This window comes from Cervus canadensis, chromosome 23 (assembly GCF_019320065.1).
Source record: "Cervus canadensis isolate Bull #8, Minnesota chromosome 23, ASM1932006v1, whole genome shotgun sequence".
Lineage (NCBI taxonomy): Eukaryota > Metazoa > Chordata > Mammalia > Artiodactyla > Cervidae > Cervus > Cervus canadensis.
This window is the reverse complement of record NC_057408.1, coordinates 3,957,103-3,978,841: the sequence shown is the minus strand read 5'-3', so window position 1 is coordinate 3,978,841 and position 21,739 is coordinate 3,957,103. Positions and strand designations below refer to the sequence as shown.

The following is a 21,739-nucleotide window of genomic DNA, read 5'->3' as shown; positions in this document are numbered from 1 at the left end:
CCAGGTCAGTGGACATCTGGAGATTTGCAGAGACGGGTGCACTCCAGCAAGGCATGGGAACTCTGAGCCCTCTCCCCATACTTTGCCCTTCACACCTCTTCCACCTGACTGTTTCTGAACCTCAGCAAGTAAAATGTTTCTCTGAGTCCGTGAGCTGCTAACAAATTAGCAGAACCCAGGGAGAGGGATCACTGAAAGCCAGTCAGAAGCATAGCATCTGAAGCTTGGGGTGGGAGACTGAGCCCTTAACCTGTGGGATCTGATGCTGTCCCCAAGTAGGTAGAGTCAGAACTGAGTTATATTGTAGGACACACAGCTGGTGTCAGAGAATGCCTGGTGGTGTAGAAAACCCACACACACATTGTACTGGGAGCAGAACTGCAAGGAGCTAAGATAGTTGAGGGTAAAATAGAGAAAAAGTAGGTCTCAGAAGGCTCTGAAGATAGGACAAATATTTTTATCTTAAAAAAAAGGAATTTTGAATCTGCATAAGCACATCAACAAATTTGAGAATGAGACCCCAGAGTCCCAATCTATATACAAGACCACTGGTGGGAGAAGTCCTAATCTCAAATATGCAAATGCATGTCCTGATTTCTGGATCAGAAAATATGGTCAACAACACAACAGGGAACAGAATATTTCGGCCTGAAAATGTTGAGTCCGGTGGTACAAGTGATTGCCTCAGTTTCAACATAACTCTTCTAGATGATCAGAATTTACTCAAATAGAGAGAGTTAAACTTTGTCAGGGTCACCAGGATGAATTAGCTCTAAAATGGAGCCCTCAGTTAACTTAGACAAGAGTATTTATCACTGGTTGGAGAAAGGATGTCAAACAGAACATTCTTTATTGCAGCACATTTGATGCTAAGATGATTTTTCTGACAAATACATCAACTGTCATCGTGCTAAAGTTATTTGGGTACTGATTAAGTTTCTGGTTTCACTTTCATGCATTGGAGATGGAAATGGCAACCCACTCCAGTATTCTTGCCTGGAGAACCCCAGGGACGGCGGAGCCTGGTGGGCTGCCGTCTGTGGGGCTGCACAGAGTCGGACACAACTGAAGCGACTTAGCAGTAGTAGCAATAAGTTTCTGGGGGCTTCCCTGGTGGCTCAGCGGCAAAGAATCAGCCTGTGAATGCAGGAGACACAGGTTTGATCCCCGGTCTGGGAAGATCCCACACGCCGAGAAGCAACTAAGCCTGTGCACAAATACTGAGTCTGCACTCAAGGGCCCAGGAGCCACAAGTACTGAGCCTACAAGCTCCAACTACTGAAACCGGAGCGCCCTAGAGCCCATGCTCTGCACCAGGAGAAGCCACCGCAACGAGAAGCTTACGCACTCCAAACAGAGAATAGCCTCTGCTCGCCACAACTAGAGAAGAGCTCACACAGCAGTGAGGACCCAGCACAGCCAAAAATAAACAAAAATAACTTATTTTTTTTAAAGAAGTTGCTGGTTATCAAAATCCTGGATAACAGAAATTATTGTTTAAAAGGCTAAATTTGCTTTTGAAAGAAAACATGTATTATCCATATAAAAGAGGATTCTTTGCTTTATAAAAATATTTACTCAGGTTTTCTTTAGGTAATAACCTCCTTTCATGACAGCTTCCCCGATAGCTCAATTGGTAAAGAATCTGCCTGCAATGCAGGAGACCCCAGTCCGATTCCTGGGTCGGGAAGATCCGCTGGAGAAGGGATAGGCTACCCACTCCAGTATTCTTGGGCTTCCCTTGTGACTCAGCTCGTAAAGAATCCGTCCCACAATGTAGGAGAAGAAAACCCACTGAGAATACCCACTCCAGTATTCTGGCCTGGAGAATTCCATGGACTCTATAGTCCATGGGGTCGCAAAGACTTGGACACAATTGAGTGATTTTCACTTTCCTTTCATGAATCCAAACTACAATCTTATGTATATAAGTTTTGTGTAAATCAATACTTAGAAACCAGCATTTGTTACATGAAAAGAGATAGCCTTGGGCTAAAATCAGTCATGTATTATTCAGAACTCACCCAGTGCCAAGTGACAGAAACCCAACCCAAACTTGATTTTGGCAGCATTTCCCCCAAATTCACCACCTTGGAGTTTTCTGTGCTAGCTGGGTACCAGGTACAACATCATTGTTGAGTTTGTTGACTTTTATTAAACTAAGTTTCCTGCTAAGCAATAATGAAATCACAAGTTTCATATACTAGTGACATATTCTTTCTTTAATGCACATTTAAAATGAATATGTGGCTTCCTAGATAAGTCGACTGAAAATCAGCCTATATTCCCCAACAGTGAATGCTACACTTTAAGGCAGAGAAAGGAGGCTTACTGAATGGAGAACCAGCCCTTAATTTGTTTTCTCACTGACTCGTGTGGTATGTGACCTTGGCCAAGTCACCTAGTTTTGCCCGCTTCAATTCCCACATTAGAAGAAGTGCATTAGCCCCGTCCACTCCCACTCTTCACAAGAGTGCCAGGGTAATAACCCTGGTGCCTCTGACGACCACCCATCCATAGCAGTCCGGGTCCTCAGGGTGTCCTCAGCCACTAGGATCGGAAGGCTTCATCCCCGCTGTCTGAATGCTGGAGCCAGAGAGGTTGGGCTTCCAGATCTACAGAGATCATGAGCAGGCAGCTGGGGAACTGCGAACTCTGAAAGACACTCATCTGCTTTTCTGGTTTTAAAATCTATTCCAGATGCATTAAGTAAACTTGGCTCTAATGAGGTAACTAAAATCATTAAGACCCTGTGGGGATAAAGCAGGGGTCGGGCTGCCAGAGGATTAAAACCAGGCCCCCAGGATTGTCCACAAGCAGCCCAGCCCACACCGCCCTTGTCCTTACCATGCTGCGTTCAGCCTGTGCAATCCTAGAACCAGGCCACCACCCCCTCCTCACCACCACCCTCACCTGCCATCTATCTGGGTCTTGCGGGGGAATGGAAACAAGATAAGGCGAAAGACGCAGAGGTCTTTGGCTGAATGTGGGCTCTTAAGGTGTGCTGCCCCCGTGGTTGGATTCTCTCTGGTATGAATGAGTTTGCAGTCAACCTAGAGGCAGAAAACACATCACATCACTTATCAGCAACACTCTCCCCACACCCTTTGGCTGATATAACTCAAAGCCTGCAGACTTAAAAGACCTAGAATCGGGCCTGGCGTGGGGTGGGGATAATTTCTACCTATTGAAAAATTAATTTTATAGGGAAGGAGCAAACCGTCAGACCACAGGTCCAAACTGCCTATCAAGCGGATCTGGAGCTGCTACCTCAGGTGTGGACAAATGCCTGAGATGACGTCACAGGAATGACTCCTTCCCTAAGGCAACCCATGCTGAGGATGTAACCCCTGCCTTAGAGGCCTGGCATTAGGAACCTCCGAAGGCACCAATCAGAGAGACAGTATCTCATCCAGTCCCTGGGCTCAGTAAGGGGAAAACATCCTGATGTTTGGTGATTCACCCAAGATCACCCAAGTTATTAATGGCAGACCCACAACCAATGGGCTTCCCAGGTGGCACTAGTGGTAAAAACCCACCTGTCAATGCAGGAGGCCTAAGAGCTGCGGGTTTGATCCCCAGGTTGGGAAGATTCCCTGGAGGAGGGCATAGTAACCTACTCCAGTATTCTTGCTGGAGAATCCCATGGAAAAAAGGAGCCTGGCAGGCTACAGTTCATAGGGTCACAAAGAATTACACACGACTGCAGCCTGGTGGACTGTCGTCTACGGGGTCGCACAGGGTCGGACACGACTGAAGCGACTTAGCAGCGGCGGCAGCAGCAGCGACTTAACACACATACCGCACACCATGAACAATGACTTTCCCAGAATACCACACGAGGACCTCAGCATAGTCTGTCAACCCCTGTGCCGTGATGGTTGAAGTACAAAACTCACATAGCAAAATACGCTATGTCACTTATTAGCTGTGTGAATCACTTAACCTCTGTGTCACATCTATAAAATAGAAGGCTAATTAAGGTAACACATGTAAAGTGCTCACTAAGCACTTCAACACAGTAATACTTCACAAATGCTAGGTTTTTAAAGTTACTGTTGGATTGCTCCAGGGTTTTAGTAGAAATACCACCTGTTCAATCCCTGAGTTGACAGATATCTCCTCCACTGCTTAAACAGCAGCTCACAGTGCCAAGAGTCCAGGTTCTACAGCAACGTAGGCCTGGCTTTGGAACCTGGTTTTCATAACCAAATAGCACAGTCAGGGTAGCCAAAACAAGGGAAGCTTGTTTTCCCATTTTCTCATTTCTGGACACTGGAAGTCTGAGACTAAGGTGCCGGCAGGCTGGGTTTCTTTCATGCCCTCTTCTGGGGCTCACAGACAGCCACCTTCTCCGTGTCCTCACATGGTCGTCTCAGGTATCCTAGGTCTGTGTCTTATCTGTGTCCTCACGTCCTTTTAAGGACACCAGTCACACTGCACTAAAGCCACCCATAGGACCTCATTTTACCTTAATTACCACTTTAAGGGCCCCATTTCCAAATACAGTCACATTTCAAGGTACTGGGTGTTAAGACTACAAACATATTCTTGTTGTCGCTGTTTAGTTGCACAGTCGTGTCCAACTCTTTGTGACCCCAGGGACTGTAGCCTGCCAGGCTCCTCTGTCCATGGGATTTCCCAGGCAAGAATACTGGAGTGCATTGCCATGTCCTTCTCCAGGGGATCTTCCCAACCCAGGGATCGAACCCACGTCTCCTGCTTGGCAGGCAGATTCTTGACCGCTGCATTACCTGGGAAGCCCAACAACACACACTTAGAGGGGATACAATTTAACCCAGAACTGTATGATAGATTACCTTTCTTCCTCTTTAGAATAGGAATATGTAGAGACTCACAAATCCTTATCCAGGGCACTGTGCTGTACCACACTAAACTGGTTTCTAATCTGGAGAGATGTCCAAAGTGAACAATTGCCTTTCTTCATGCTACAAATACGTCTTTTGCTTTAGAAAAGATTTGTGTTCTTGGAGCATTGGCCTTGTGGCAAGCACTGCCCTAGCCCTGTGGGAAATCCACAAGTGACTCAGACCAGGCTATGACCTTCTAGGTACTTCTGATCTCAGAGAGCAGAACCAAAGAATGAATGATGGCAGTGATGCAAAGTGCGAAGTGCACTAAAGATGTGCAGGCTAAAGGCTGGGATGGAAGAGGGGGACAAAACTGACCACAGGAGCAGAGTGTAGAAGAGCCCAGAGGGTACTTATTTGCTCCAGGGGACTGGGCAGCCTTCCCATGACCTGAGCTGTCTGTTTGTAGAAGAGCATGATGGTCTGGGGAGGGGAAGATGGTGTCCACCATAATCTTCCCATGACCTACCTTCACCAGGACCAGAGTTCTCAATCAGCAGGGGCAGGAGAAGTAACCCTGCAGGATCCCTAGTGGCCAAGCCACACTAAGAAGCAACTTCCTCCCTCAATCCCCACAGATGCCTGCAAAGGTGACTGCTGGCTGCCATGGACCAGCCAAGCCCCTCATGCATCTCCAGTCCTGCTGTCAGGACCACCAACAACATAGGACCCCTTCCTCTGGACAATTCTGCTGGGCTTCTCCACCTGGCCCAAGTGACAGGAACTCAGAGGGGCTACTGGGAAAGGGGGCATAGAACCTAGCTGAGACCCCACAAAAGACATCCATGGGACACCTAGTGTCGTACGCTCCCATACTATCTACCCATTCATAACTCATGCTTAGTCACTCAGTCATGCCCAAGTCTTTGAGACTCCATGGACTGCAGCCCACTAGGCTTCTCTATCCATGGGATTTTCTTCCAGGCAAGAATACTGGAGTGGGTGGCCATTTCCTCCTCCAGGGGATCTTCCCAAACCAGGGATCAAACTCACGTCTCTTGCATCTCCTGCTTGGCAGGCAGATTCTTTATTGCTGAGCCACCAGGGAAGCCCTATCTACAGATTAAGAAATAATAATTACTAGAAAAGGCAATATTATAGTGGAAGAAAGAAGATTCATTGCCAGAGCCAGGGGATGGATTTGCTTTTCTTCTTCTGTATCTCACTTATACTATAAAACATTTACTTTGGGGAATTCCCTGGTAGTCCAGTGGTTAAGACTCCATGCTTCTACTGCAGGGGACACAGGTTTGATCCCTACTTGGGGAACTAAGATCTCATATGCCAAGTGGTGCAGTCTAAATAAATAACTAGTCGTGTGAAGTATTTTTAATTATTTTATAAGAAAGTATTTCTCAATAAAGCTGATACGTCCCCAAGTAAATAAATAATTAGTATCATATTGAAATCTGGTGAGGCAAACAATCATTACTTACCCAACCATCATCCCCCTCTCCACGTCTCTTCAATGTAACTTGATGGGAAATACTAGCAGGGGGATTCTGGGAAAGGTTTTCATACCTGATAAATGAAGGCATAAGGATGGTAGAGCCACTGTGCAAGACAGCATGGAAGTTTCTCAAAAAACAAAAAAATACGGGGTGGGGCCAAAAAAAAAAAAGAAAAAACCAGACCTACCCTTTGACCCAACAATTCTACTCCTGAAGAGAACAAAAACACACTAATTTGAAAAGATACGTGTGCCCTAATTTTCATAGCAGCATTATTTACAATTGCTAAGATATGGAAACAACCTAAGTGTCCATCAACAGATGAATGCATCAGATGTGAAACACACTCACTCACACACACACACACACACACACAATGGAACCCTAGCTAGACACAAAAGAGAATGAAATGTTGCCACTTAAGCAACATGGATAGACTTGGAAGGCATTACGTTAGGTAAAATAAGTTAGAGAAAGACAAATACTATCTGATATCATTTATATGGGGAATCTAAAAAATACTGCAAACTAGTGAATATAACAAAAAAGCAGACTCGCAGATATTGAGAACAATCGAGTGGTTACCAGTGGAGAGAAGGAAGTGGGGAAGGGCAAAGTAAGTATAGGGGCTTGGGTACAAACTAGCATGTATAAAACAAACTAAAAGGATATATTGTACAACATGGGGAACACAGCCAATATTTTTAGTAACTATAAATGGAATATAATCTTTAAAAATTGTGCATCACTATATTATACACCTGTAACAGACATTATACATCAACTATACGACTTTTTGCAACCCCATGGACTATAGCCCACCAGGCTCCTCTGTCCTGGGATTCTCCAGGCAAGAATACTGGAGTCGGTTGCCATTTCCTCCTCCAGGGGATGTTCCCAACCCAGGAATCGAACCAGGTCTCCTGCATTGCAGGTGGATTCTTTACTGAGCCACCTGGGAAGCACACATATTATATACCTATAACATGCAATATTTTACATCACTATACAACAAAGGTCCGTCTGGTCAAGGCTATGGTTTTTCCAGTGGTCATGTATGGATGTGAGAGTTGGACTGTGAAGAAAGCTGAGTGCCGAAAAATTGATGCTTTTGAACTGTGGTGTTGGAGAAGACTCTTGAGAGTCCCTTGGACTGCAAGGAGATCCAACCAGTCCATCCTAAAGGAGATCAGTCCTGGGTGTTCATTGGAAGGACTGACGCTGAAGCTGAAACTCCAGTACTTTGACCACCTCATGCGAAGAGTTGACTCATTGGAAAAGACCCTGATGCTGGGAGGGATTGGGGGCAGGAGGAGAAGGGGACGACAGAGGATGAGATGGCTGGATGGCATCACTGACTCGATGGGCATGAGTATGAGTAAACTCCGCGAGTTGGTGATGGACAGGGAGGCCTGGCGTGCTGCGATTCATGGGGTCGCAAAGAGTCGGACACGACTGAGTGACTGAACTGAACTGAACTGATACTTCAAAAGAAAAGAAAAATATTTTTTTAAGACACATGGAGAAACTCACCTGCCTGCCTGCCTTCTAATACAGTTACATGAGAAAGTGATAGGTGGAGTGTGGCGGCAATGCTGTGACCATGAGGGGACAAGCCTGAGCCAATATGCTGTAAATGGCTGCCTGCAAGGTTATAATGAATGCTTAAAATTATCCCTGCCCCACTGAAATAAGCAACTGTTAGAACCCACAACATTTAGACTTCTGGTTAGTTAGGTCTATAAACATCTTGTTTTCTAAGCGACTGTTAGTCCGGTGTCCTCTCGGCTGCAGCCAATAACATTCTGCAAGCCAAGTGGTTCTCCTCTCTCCAAATGTCCATCTCTGGCTCCAAAACTGAGATCACAGTGAGGTCGATATAAGATGAAACCTCGTGACCTTAAACCGAATCCCATCAGAGTTCGTGGTCCACAGTTCCCACAGATAAAGCTTTCCTCTCCAGCCCCTGAGAAAAACAGGAAACAGATGCCAGTTTCTCTGGCAGCCAAGCCCCTCCCATAGAGCATCCCCGCGTGCATCCTGTAGCACAAAGGACGGACAACGCTGTCAGGTACGGCCCACACACCTTCACCCTCCCAGGCCCAAGTGGCCATAAGCCCCCATTTGCCCAGGACAGTCCCCGTTTACCTCTGAGTCCTCCCTTTCACTCTCAAAGGTGCCTCCATTTGGACAAAAAAATTGGAGACATCCTACTTCTGGCTGCCTCAGCACTTTTCTTTTTCTTTTCCCCCTACTTTCTGTACCACACGAACACAAGGCCATTCTGTCTTCCCCACCAAAATGAAGTCAGGAGGCAAGGACCCTGCCAGGTTCAGCCGAATTCCTCTGACCCGCAGCAGGCGTCTGATAACACGCCTGCTAAACTGAACCAAATGTTAACAGAAGAGTCTTAAAGCTAAAAGGTCTGGGGCAAGCCAGTAAAATGTGAACACGGAGAACAGTTTTTAGAGGGAGGAGAAACTGGGTACCTTTCCAGAATCCCTGACCTTCACCACTGGGTTTGTCAGGATATCCGGGCATCCAGCTGGCTGATGCAATCCCGGGGCAAAGACAGCTCATGCTCCGCATAAGCCCACATGGCACCTGTTGACTAAATGGACCCCGCAGATGCCAGCTGACCTGGGGATGCAAAGGAGCAGAAAGCCTTTGGCCTCCTCAAAGAAGAGCCCAGGGCGCTGTAGACCAACACCCAGAGACAAATCAACTGCATGCTGGGAAAACACTGTCATTGTCAACACCTTCCTGCTTGGGGACACACACTGTCCAGCAGACCACTTTTGTGATCTCATGGTGCAAACTCTAAGTAGCTCCCCAAGTGACCCATGAATACGGCAAAGGCCTTTGGGTTCTTGGCTCATGGTGAGATCAGGGCACGGCCTTCCCCGGGGGATGGCCCTATAAGGGAACAGTGTGAGGAATGCCTGCCCCACCCACTTCGGATGGAACCACACACATTCCTTCTGAATAACTTTCGGGCTCAATTATCACAACTACAGTTGGGTATTTCCATGTCTCCGCCTCCCTTCCTCTCCCTCACAGAGGCTACTTTTACTTAGTAACACATACAGAGAACACGTAGCACTTCCAGGGCACCTAACACTCAGTTAACCCTGATAGCTCAGTTCATAAAGAATCCGCCTGCAATGCAGGAGATCCGGGTTCCATTCCTGTGTTGGGAAGATCCGATGGAGAAGGGATAGGCTACCCACTCCAGTATTCTTGGGCTTCCCTGGTGGCTCAGCTGGTAAAGAATCCGCCTGCAATGTGGGAGACCTGGGTTCGATCCCTGGGTTGGGAAGATCCCCTGGAGAAGGGAAAGGCTACCCACTGCAGTATTCTGGCCTAGAGAATTCCATGGACTGTATAGGCCATGGGGTCACAAAGACTGAGTGACTTTCACGTTTTCCCTGCATCAGGTTCCCGAGTCACTTACTACCAAAATGTATTCTGGGGTTGGAGGATAGAACTGCTTCTCTCATCGCAATCTGAAAAGCACTGAGCCAACCTCTCAAAACTTCTACATCACAGCCAGCTCAGCAAACCTGACATCTCAGCTTCAAAAGCTCCCTCTTTGCTAAGTTAGGATGGAAGCTGGCTCGATTCTCACAGAATCTTAACTTGACAAATTAAGGCCCTTCCAGCAAAAGCGAGCAGGATGGTGAAAGGCCTCCAAAACATCTCTCCCGACAGCCCGCAGCTGAAGGGGTGATGGGTGGAAACCGTCTGGCAGCGCCTGAGGCTCACAGGAGGCCTTCCTGCTGCAAGAGCCTTCTGACGAGGGAAGGCACTGCCTGGTAAAGCCGCACACTCCCGGCCACGGGAAGCCATTGAGCAAGTGTTGGTGGAGACAGGATTCCCACTCCAGGGAGGAGGCCTACTAGGTGACCTCTAAGATGTCTCCCGAGTTCAAAACTCAAGAAAATCAAGCCTCTGGGCTTAGGGTAGACAATGGGAAGGAGCAGCTGGAAACTGCCCAGGGTACCCTGAGGGGGAGGCTGGTGGGCTACAGTCCACGGGGTCACAAAGAGCCAGACACGACCGAGCGACTAAGCATACATACACACACATTCTGAGGGGGAACCTAGGCAGAAGCCTCATCTGGAAAGATCCAGCCTGAATCAACAGTGAAAAGGACGTGAGGCCTTCCTGGACAGGCTTGTCTGCAGGCCTCTGCTGACAGATGAAGCTTCGGGCCCGCACATTCCTTCTCCAGAGTCCTGCACATGCCCTCTGCAGTGTCCATGGGTCACAAAGGCCCCTATCAAAGGTTCCCATCAAGGCCTCTCTCTCCTCCTCCTCACTTAGGAACTCCCGGGTCCTGCAGCTTCTCTCCAAGGAGGCGATCCAAGTCAGTGAAGGGTGAAGAGCCCCAGGATCTTCCCAGCACCCCTGAGAGCCTGAAGCCCACAGGCAAAAAGACCCTGGCCCCCAGAGGCTTTATGTACTAATTCCTTGGGGACCTCTGTACCACATGTGTGTGTGTTAGTCACTCAGTCGTGTCCGACTCTTTGCAACTCCGTGAACTGTAGCCTGCCAGGCTCCTCAGTCCATGGAATTCTCCAGGCTAGAATACTGGGGTGGATTGCCATTCTCTTCTCCAGGGGATCGTCCCGACCCAGGGATCAAACCCGGGTCTCCCGCACTGCAGACAGATTTCTTTACCATCTGAGATACCAGGGAAGCCCCAAGCCGTGTGCAGTGGCCATCCAAAGCTACAATAGGCCTGAGGTTTCAAGGTTCCCGGAAAGATTTTTCCCCTCCCCCAAATTCAGGCCAAGACAGACAAGCTCCCCCTCCCCCGCTTCTATGCCAGAGGGCAGCTGTCTATTCCACCGTCTTCCCAAGCCTGCACACCTTAGCAGGGGCCCGATTCAGGCAGGGCCCTCCACGCCAACTCTCAGTCTCACCTCGGACCCTGGAGGAGGCGCTGTCAAGGGCTCAACAGCCTTTGGTTCTGAGACCCCTCAAGATGCCCACAGCCACCCCTACCTCCAGGCCAGGCCTGGCATCAGCGCTTGTTTCATGCTCCGCTTTGAGCTCCCTGGGGACTACCCTTCCAAATGAGGAGCTCAGCGCTTCTCTGAAAGGATGCTAGTTGTATTTCATACGACATTTCTAGGTGCTTGGTAGTTGGAAGGTTTTCAAGATTTTAACTCCACTATGGTACTAAAAATATTCTAAATCAGTGTTGGAATCCCCTTTGGACTTGTTCACAGGAACCTCCCCTGGCTGACCTCCCCCCTCCCCACCCCGCCCGGCACCAAACAACAAACTCTGGTCACATCCCTGCAGATCCAAATACATACAATGAACACCTACCATGTAGGTCCTGGGTGTTCAAAAATGGCAAGACTGGCGCTCGGCCCGAAACACAGCAGCTCTATAAAAATGCAGCATGGCAAGAGAGAAATTCCTGCAAACCTCTTCCATGTAACGTGCAGCCCACTATTTGCCCAGGTTGTCACAGCTGTTTAGTGGCTTCACAGGGCCTCATCTTGTCTCCCAACTAGACCAGACCAGCTAGACTCGTGGGCAGAGGTACAGGTCTCCCCTGCCCTCGACTCTCAGCCTGAGAGCCTGGGACAGAGATCTCACCAGGGTTGCTAAAAAATGACAAAGCCTCTCGCCTAACGCACTTGAATGCTTCCAGCTGAGGCACGCTCTCGACCGTCTCTCCGGATTCTGCCAGCTGGGCCTCCAGCATGACACAGCATCCCCGCCCGGCTTCCCTGACAACAGCGGGCCCGGTGTGACAAAGGTTTCTCTGATGACGGGAGGAAGGGGTCTTCTGGTTGTCTACAGCAGCCCCCATGGCGGTCCCGTCCCGCCACCAGCCTCCCCACCCCGCTCCCAGGACTGCAGCTCCTGCCTACACCTCTGGCTCAGGCTTCCACCCTGCATATGGTCTGGAAGATAGCTCCACTGGACTACCCTACCAGCGATTCCACTCGACATGTCTTACGTTAAACTCACCGCACCATCCCAGCACACCTGCTCCAGCCACCACCAGAAGGTCACACCCCAGTAAAGGTCACCATCCACTGAGTCGAGGAGGCCAGAGACCTGGGAGTCAGCTGGGTCTCCTCCCTTATCCCCCAAAGCTAAGCACTAAAAACTGCAGACTTGACTCCCCAGATGGCTTTAACATGTGACCTTTCCTCTACCCTCATCCACACAGCCCTGCTTCCAGGCCTCCTCTCCAGGGACTGGACCCTGCATGGAGCCTGCTGTTGACGCATGGCCCAGGGGCCGCCTGGCTCCCAGTCATGCTTGCTTCTGGCCCAGGGCTGGGTGGCTGGACTCTGCTGTAAGTCCCATCCGCCCTGCCGAAATGAGAGGTCCCCTGCCAGGCTCTTAAGGTCCTCAGAGCTGGGCTCTGTACGCCTCATTGTCCCTGACCAGCCTGCTGCCGCCCCTTCCTACACCCAGGCAGCCTCAGGCCTCCACGCCTTTGCACCCACGCTCCTTCCTTCCCCCAAACATCCTTCTCCTGTCTCCTCTCCAGGTTCCTTCTTTTCCATACCTTCAGATTCAGCGCCTTCGTCATCTCCCTAAGGAAGCCCTCTCTGATTTCTGAGGCTGGAACAGGTGGCCCTTGTCTGGCAGGCAACTTTCTCCACCATTGCGCTCACCGCACCGTGCTGAGTTTAACTGTTTCAGCATCTGTCTCTCCTGGGAGATAGTGGGTTCTTTGAAGGCAGGAGGGTTGTGCCTCTTCACTGTTGTAGCGCCAGGGCAGAGAAAAAGCCCAGTCACTACAAGAAGCCCCCTCTGACTGCAGGACCCACCCAACCTCCTTGGTCAGCTCCACTCTGCTCAAGCACAATTTCCCTTTTACCCCTTTTGGGTCATGGCCCCAGCTGAAAACCTCTGCCATGGCGTCTTCCATGACCCCAGACCTACTCCCAAATTCAGCTCTTCCATAAAATCATCCCAAACTAGCCCCAGTCTACATTATCACTGCTATGACATCTGCCTCCCATACTTTATCCATCCCACTCCCTGGGTAACTTAGGACTTGGGTCTGACTCCCTGGCTGGACATCGACTAGCAGTGGATATCACAAAGAAGGAGCTATAAAAGAATTTTTAAGCTCCAAAAAGTTTGAGACCCTCCACTCACAAAACTGTAATGAGGATGCGGCGTGTGGACCACATCAGCCCAGGACACAAGATTTGAAGTCTGAAGGCTTGGGATCAGATGCCTGCCCTACTACTTACGTGTGACTTGGGCACATCACTAACCATTAGTCACTGAAACTAACAGGCTCAGTTTCCCCATCTGCAAAATGGGAACAATGATAACAGCCTCACAGGACTGTTGTAAAAAGCAGATGAGGTCAATGCGAAGTCAAGTGTAGGGCAATGTGACTGTCTCCAGTGCCAATCAATTCCCCCATCCAGCTCCACTACCCCCATCCCAGTAGTTCTTGTCCTTACTTGAGTCAGGTTAAGAATCAAATGAAATCTGTGAATCCTCCTCCTAGAAAAAGGCACGTACGTAACAGCCTGGTAAACACCTTTACGAGGTTCCTAAGGACCCCGCCAGGGGAAGGGAAGGCCACAGACCAAACTTAAGTGCACTGGAAGGCCCCAAGCATAAAACCCTCTCCCAAATACACCAGACTCCTGGGAGCTAGAGATGAAAGACAGAGCAAGAAGACCAGTGTCAAAGGAAAACTATCTCAAGAATCCAAAAGAAAGAAACAGATGTAGCGTTTTCACTCTTCGGGAAGTAAGAACCCCACCTCTTTCCAGAAAGCATCACAGTGGTTGGCAGAAATCAACACAATTCTGTAAAGCAATTATCTGTCAATTAAAAAAATAAATTAATTTTTTAAAAAAAGAAAGCATCACAGTACAGAGGAAGATTAAATGAGACATCAAAATTTAGTAGTTCTTGTTCCACTCTGCCAACGGCTCCCTGTGACTTTGGGTGAGTCATTTCACGTCTCTGTGCTTCAGGATCTTCAGCTTATCAGCAACGCCCTCCCTGGGCGCCTGGATCTCAGGATGTGTCTGTTCTAAGTCTGTTCTGAGCCAGGGCTCTGGCCTGTGTTTAATTCAGATGTAACAGGCAGCGGTCGATAGTCGGCATGGCGGTAATTCTGAGAGAAGGCCGCTGTGACAGCAACGTTCTAAGTTAAACTGCATGCAGGATGAGACAGGAGGGCAGAAGAGTAAAGCCTGAATGTGAACCGCTGAGCTCAGGTGACCAGTGAGTCAGCAGTGAGGCCCGGAGGTAGAGGACCCCTGCAAAAGAGCATCAAAAGGGGCTGCCGCGTTATTGGGTAAGCTATGCAGAAACGTCATCAGGTCTGGAGAATTCCCAGAAACTGCAATTTGCCCGTCTGTTTGTACCTCCTGTTATCGTTCTGGGCTCAGAATTCTCTCCCCATCCTAACCACCACCTCCTGCTTCCCTGTTCAAGTTGTGAACTTAAAACAAGGCAGTGGACCCTAAAACGGAGACGAAATTGGAGAAGAGTGTCAGAGACCCCAGAAGTCAGTTGGGGAATGAACAGCTAAAAAAAGCAGACTCATATTAGAAAATCTACACAGACCTGTGAGACAGAAACTACTAAACTCAGGCAGGGCTTGGCTGAGACTTTGATCAAAAGCCACTGAAGACAGGCTATCACAGCCCATCACAGCTGGGGCAGGACCCTGGAGGACAATGTGTCTGCTCCTCACTGCCCAGCAGACTAACCTGTGGGCTGGCTTCAGGGTCATCTCCCATGAGCTCCTAACTTCTACAGAAGGACAGACCTCCAAGGCCCACCTGGCAGGTTCCAAATAGTTTGAAATTCAGAGCAATAAGGCTCTTCTTCCTCTGTTGTTTCTTTCTGCATTTGCTATAGGAAAGAGACTGGCATTATGAGTTCCTTGCAACCAACATATGTGAAATTGACTAAGTCCCAGGGTGAGTGCTCTAAAATATTTACAATTTGTTCCCTCCTATAGGCTCTGAATCATCTGTTTTTCTGCATTGCAACTTAGCTGTTTCTGCTATCCTGTCTCTGTGTGCCCCAAACACAGTATCTAGCCCAGGAAAGGTGCTCAACAAACATTTGCTGGACTCAAAATCTTACATTTATCTCCACAGCTAAAAGATGTTTTGGCAAGCAGGGCTAAACTGTTAAATTTTCTTCACGTGTACTTCAAGATACACAAACATTCTCAATATGTATTTGTAAATGAACAGCTGATTACCTAGCCAACCCTAATAACCCCCCAGGCTGTGTCTGAGAACCTTCACTGCCTGAACTCTGAGAAATGCACACAGTTATGTAGGAATTTTTTTGTTCTTTTAAAGTCTTCCATCCCTGGAGATGGAAGGGGCAGGAAGTAGAACCTGGATGGTTTCTCAGGAGCTACACTTTAAATCCATGGTTTTGGAACCAGTAAGGAACAAACCTTAGATTCAATAAGGACCCCATAAAACACACCCATATGAACACAGGCATATGTTGCAGAAACATATATCCATATGTATTTATTACATGCAGTTATGATTCTGGTACATACTGCATGCATCGAAGCTGACAATCATTCACCAACTGGAAATTATCAGATAAGTGATAATAATAGCAATGCAGACATCTGCATTTTTAATACTTATTCTCATTAGGACTGGCAGCGAACCAAGTGTTTTTGGACAAAGAATAAATACCATAATTTCATAATGTTCATGGGTGTTGGAGAAGACTCTTGAGAGTCCCTTGGACTGCAAGGAGATCAAACCAGTCAATTATAAAGGAAATAAGTCCTAAATATTCATTGGAAGGACTGATGCTGAAGCTGAAACTCCAATCCTTTGGCCACCTGATGCGAAGAACTGACTCACAGGAAAAGCCCCTGATGTTGGGAAAGACTGAAGGCGGGAGGAGAAGGGAAAGACAGAAGATGAGATGGTTGGATGGCATCACCAACTCGATGGACATAAGTTTGAGCAAGTTCCGGGAGCTGATGATGGACAGGTAAGTCTGGGGTGGTGCATGCAGTCCATGGGTTCACAAAGAGTCAGACACAACTGACTGACTGAACGACCAAACTGAAATACATTAATTTACCCCCTGACTCAGGTTTAGTATTTCCTAGGGTGCCAAGACCCACACTTACTAAAAGAAGAAAAAAAGTTGGCCACAACTGAAGTTAAAAGGCCACAGACTGGGCTTCCTTGGTGGCTCAGTGGTAAAGAATCTGCCTGCCAGTGCAGGAGACTTGGGTTTGATCCTTGGTCAGGGAAGATCCTACATGACCCGGAGCAACTAAGCCCATGGGCCACAACTATTCAGTCTGTGCTCTAGAGCCTGGGAGCCCCAACTACTAAGCCCATGTGAGGCAACTACCTAAGCCCCAGTACCCCAGAGCCTGTGCTCCACAACAAGAGGAGCCACTGCAATGCGAGGTCTGTGTACCACAGCCAGAGAAAAGCCAGGGCAGGAAGGAAGACTCAGCACGGCTATAAATAAATAAACAAATAAAATTATTTTAAAACAAACCAAAGGAAAAAAAAGTGGCAGTCTAAGAAGTGAAATCACAGAGAGATCTAAGGCAAGTCTCCTTCCTTTTTTGAGCCTCAATGTACTGTTCTGTAAAATGGGGTTAATATCCCCCATACCTCACGGGGCCGTCTTAACAAATGCGATGCAGGGGAGGGCGCCTAGACATACAAACATGTTATTATTCTAGCAATCTGTTAATCACTGGTGACACTGCACCCCCGGATGCATTACAAAATTACTGCTTCCAAGCGCACGTTATCCAAGACAGACACTGGACCCAGCAGGTGAGATGATCTGTGTGTAAATCGAATCCTGTCTCAAACACTTTAAGGGAGCTTCCTGGGGCCACCTGAGTGCATCCCGCGAGGGACCGAACACTTAACGTCTGCTCAGGGCGTCTGTTCCAGTATAACCGGGTTTTCTTGAAAGCCAAGCAGTTTTCCTCGCGCGTTCCCAGAATGCTCGGAGCCAGGCTCGCTGAGGTTTTCGGCCCAGACCCGGCGCTGGACAGGAGGAACAGGGCCGGACAGCCTGCGGCCCTGCCCGCCCCCTGGGCGGCTCCTTCCTCTGGCTTTCAGCTCGGGCGGTAGCGGCGCTCGTGCTGTGTCACTTTCGCCTTCGGAAGCCCCCAGCCGCTGCGGAACCCGCAGCTCCGGTGGCTTCCTCCCTCTGCGCGCGGGCCCTGAGCCTGGGAGATAATCCCCTGTCGCAGAGACCCAGCTCCGGGAGGGCAAAGACCTGCCTGCGGCCGGCTGGGCACCCGGCACCCGCGCCGGAGGCCGCTCGGGGCGGAGAGCGCGACCCGGCGGGCCGGGCAGCCTTCGGCCCCCACTGTCTCTAGGACGAAGAATTGGGAGCGGGTGCGCAGGGCGCACCTATTCCCTCCAGGATCTGCGAAGGCAGCAGCAGGCGCGGCCGCGCGCACCCACAGCGCGCCCCGGGCCAAGGGTCAAGCGAGGGGGGCGGGGGCGCGACGCACAAGCGCCCCGCGGCTCCTCCAGGCCCAGTCAGACCAGCCCGCGGCGCCGCCAAGTAGATGGCCAGCCTGCTGGGTCCGGTTCGGGGGTGGGGGGGGGGGTCGGGGACGCGAGGAGAGGGACCGCGGCACGTCTCTGGCCAGGTCCTCCCTCAGCGACCCGGCTCACACGCCACCCCAGGGTCTCCCCGAGCGCCCGGCCGCACGACACCCCTCTCCAAGGAACCCGGGCGGTGGCGCGGACACACACGACTACGAGCCCCGGAGGGACCGATCCCCGCGGGGGCTCGGGGCCCAAACGCGTCCCCACTACGCATCGGTCTGCGGTCCCCGCCCCCCCCCCCCACGCGCACAGACGCCAGAGCGGTGTGTACACACACAAACAGCTGGGCGGGGGAGGCGACGCCTCACTCCCTGAGTGGGGATGCACACCGTGCTGCCAGCCACCCCTCCCCTTTACACGCCGCATCTCCCTCTCTATTCACGCCTGCCCTCCCCCCAACACCAACCCTGAAAACTCCGCGAAACCGAACAGCCAAAGCAGCCCAGATGAGGGGCTCAGACCTCCACCCCCCTTCCACAACTGTCATTTAACATCAGAGGAGAGACGGACCCAACTCAGATGCGCGGTCCCCGGGACGCCTCCCCCAGCGGTACCCAGGCTCCGACACACGGCCCTCCGGGGCACCAGATCTCCGCTGCAGCCGAGCCACCGCCCCCCTGCCCGCCGCCCACCACCCTCTCCCCCAAACACACACCCCAACAGGACCCGCGTCCGGGACAGTCACCTGCTCGTTAAAGAGCCCGAGCCGGAGCCCACTCCGCTCCGGCCCGGGTCACCAGCCACCGCGAGCTGGCTTTTCAGAGCCTGTCAACTTAACCCTGACTCCGCCGGACGGGTCTGTTCCCCAGGCCCGATTACACGGCGGCGGCAAGAATAAGAACGTAAAAAAAGAAAGGAGAATCACTGCCGTGGGGAAGGTCCAAAGCTGCGACCGCAGTGGAAGCAGCGATCCGGCTTCCTCCTCTGCTCCCATCCCCCCGCGCCCCCCGCGGCCCGCGGGCTCACCAGGGACGGAGGGAGGGTGCAGCCTGTCTAGACGACAGACATCTCCGCGCCCGCGGGGACGGGCGCGCACACACACACACACACTCACACGCGGCCGCTGCCACAGACACAATCGGTCGCCGGAGGACAGAGGGGCAGCGTGAAGACACTCCCAGGGTCCCTCCGGGAGCAGCGACCGCGGCAGCCTCCGGCCCCGAGCCGCCACCCGGAGCCACGCTCCCTACCTCCGCCGACTACAGTCAGAACAGCTGCAAGTTTGGCCGGTTCCTGAACCAATGCAGCAAATGCGGGCTTCAAAACAAAAGGGAGAGGAATCACGCTCGCTCGCTCGCTTCCTCCCTCCGGGTCGGAATCCGGCACATGACAGCGGCTACACCGTGCGGCTCCAACGCGAGCCGGGCTCCAACCGTGCGCCCCCCTCACCCCACGCCAAGAGAGCCCCCCTCCTCACTGGAGCTCCAGGGCTACGGCTCCCTACTGGCAGGGAACCCGGCTGAGAAGGGGCAAACCTGGGGAGGGGGCGAGATCTGAGTGCGGTCCCCGACAGAGGCGGGGACGCAGGATGGGCGCGGACGCCTGGCTGCCCCGGGCGTAGGGTGGGAGGAGGAGGTAGGGGGGTAGGGGGCTAATTGTTTGGGGCGGTTTTCCCGGATTTATCTGTAAGCACGCACACGTCACAGAGCCCTTCCTCACGGGTCCCGGAATCGACCCGCAACGGGAGATGACTACACGAGGGGGGGCGGACGGTGGGGGAGATGCTCACCTCGGGGTTCCTCAGGCCGCCGCTCCGAGCCCGAGTCCGGGGTGGGGTGGGGGGGTGGGGGAAGGGGGCAGGGAAGGAGAAGGGAGGGAGGAGGCTCGGGAGAGCCGATTCCCCGTCCCGAGTTCCGCGCGTCCCGGCGGCGGAGGGGGGCCTCCGGCGCCCCAGCGCACAAACCCAGGCGAGAGGGGAGGGAGGGAGGGAAGGGAAGGAGGGAAGGAGGGGCGGGCGGGGGGAGGGAGCAGAGGAAGGAAAAAAAAAAAAAAAAAAATGATCCCTGCTCTGACACAGGGAAAGAGAATGTAGGAGGGTGACGTCCAGGCCCCGCCCTCCCCTCCGGCCACGTGCAGAGACATGAAAGGAACCAGGGCGGCGGGAGGCCTGCTGGGTAATGTAGTTCGCCTTTCTTTCCCGGGATGGCGGGCCCTGGAGAAGCGGGCCGCCGCCAGGGCGCGGGGGCAGGCCGCCCGAGCCGCCCAGACGGCAAGTCTAGCCGCGCCGAAACCCCAAGCCCGACGTCCTATCCCCACCCCACCCCCCGCGCGCTGGCGCCGCCCCGCGTGGGGACCTCAACTGGGGACTTGGGCGAGGACGGAAACATTTGATTTTAGGGACAGGACGGCTTTAAGGATGAGGACTTCCTGGCTCTTAAGTGCTAAGTCCGTCCTAAGAGCAGATAAAAGGGAGCGCTGTGTATGCCCTGGGCGGCCCAAGGGCAGTTACTAATGCTCTATTAAATGCTACCGTCTGTTACTGAGATGCATATGTTATAATTAACATTTGAACATCTCAGTGGCAGGGGCGGGATGTTGTAATTAGATATGCACTTTGCAACCAATTAATTTTCCATTGGCCATGCTAAGGGCTAAGGCAGGGGACTTGGTGGACGGGAGAATTCAGCGCAATGGGTAATTCAGTAATCACTTTACCAAATCACCAGTGTCTTCCAAGTACCTGTTAGGTGCTGGGCACTGGGCTTAGCACAGAGAAGCCTTCTGGAGAAATATATGATGCTGTACACCCTCCAAGCAAAGGGGTTATGAACTCCCTTAAACTCATGGAAAGGGGTTATCAACTCATGGAAGGAGCTGTGTGACATGATATAATTGCTGAAGAAAATCGTTTATAAATTCATGTTACATTTGATGAGCACTTTTCACAGACAGGACAGGTCTGGGGATGCCAAGACAGGTGAGACCCTCAAGGAGTTCAAAGTCTAGCATAAGGACTGCAGTCAGTGAAGGTATAGGGGCTGGTCCACACTTAACATAGGTATAGGCTAAAGTGCTGTGGAACCCTCAGGAGGAGCAGCCAACCAGGATGGAGCATGGATGGGAGTAGGAGAGGATCAAGGAAGGCTTCCTTGGAGGAGGTAGTATTTTAGGTACGAATTACTAAAAAATGTTAACAAAGGCAAAAGAAAGAATTGACCTCTGACAAGGCTACAGGGTCCAAAGGCTCCAGACAGAGATAAAAGAGCAAATTCTGAAAGTCCTAGCGATTTGGCAGAGCAAAAGGGAGACTCCAAAAGGGGAGTCAGGGATGAAGGGTGGGTCTAGAGGACAGAAGAAGCCTGGGATGGCTTTTCACCAGGGGTGGGGCTTGCAATGAGCCTTAAAGGAGGAGTGGGAGTTCTTTGAAAGCAGAGAGCATGTCTTCCTGGTATGCGCCAAGCCATCAGAGGAAAGCAAAGCAGCATCTGCAGCCACGTCTGGCTCTTTTGACTCTTGAACCAAAGTGCATGGAGGTGGGTCATCCCCTCCCTTCTAGAGAAAGGCAGCGGGCCCATAGTCAGGCATTCATAAGAGGTAGAGTGGGTATCAGAAGCCACGCCAGGCCCAATCCCTGCGGTGAAGGAGCATGTTTAAGTACACCTGACTCTTCCTGCTGCTTTGTCCCTCTTAGCATTTATGCCTCATTGGCTCAGCAGTTATTTTTGCGCTTTAACATCTGCACGATTACCCGGGTTTACAAAATATGCACCGATAGTACCAGAGTCTATCCCCTCAGCAAATTCCCCTTTACCCACCTTTTGTTGTCAGCGGTGTTTTGCACATTGTGTGATAGGCCTGCTACTTGCAAAGG

General features: G+C 51.1%; 1 protein-coding gene across 4 annotated transcripts in view; it reads right to left on the bottom strand.

The window, feature by feature from the left end:
• The window catches only part of CTIF (cap binding complex dependent translation initiation factor), a 314,234-nt gene extending 294,359 nt beyond the window's left edge, over positions 1-19,875 (bottom strand). The window contains exon 1 of one of the 4 annotated variants that reach the window (XR_006264915.1): positions 19,658-19,875. The gene's annotated coding sequence lies outside the window, so the exon portion shown is untranslated. Of the gene's footprint in view, positions 1-19,118; positions 19,366-19,657 lie in introns of those variants that run through there. The other 3 variants (XM_043444062.1, XM_043444066.1, XM_043444065.1) reach the window with 3 other exon arrangements.
• Between the last annotated feature and the right edge of the window lie 1,864 nt (positions 19,876-21,739).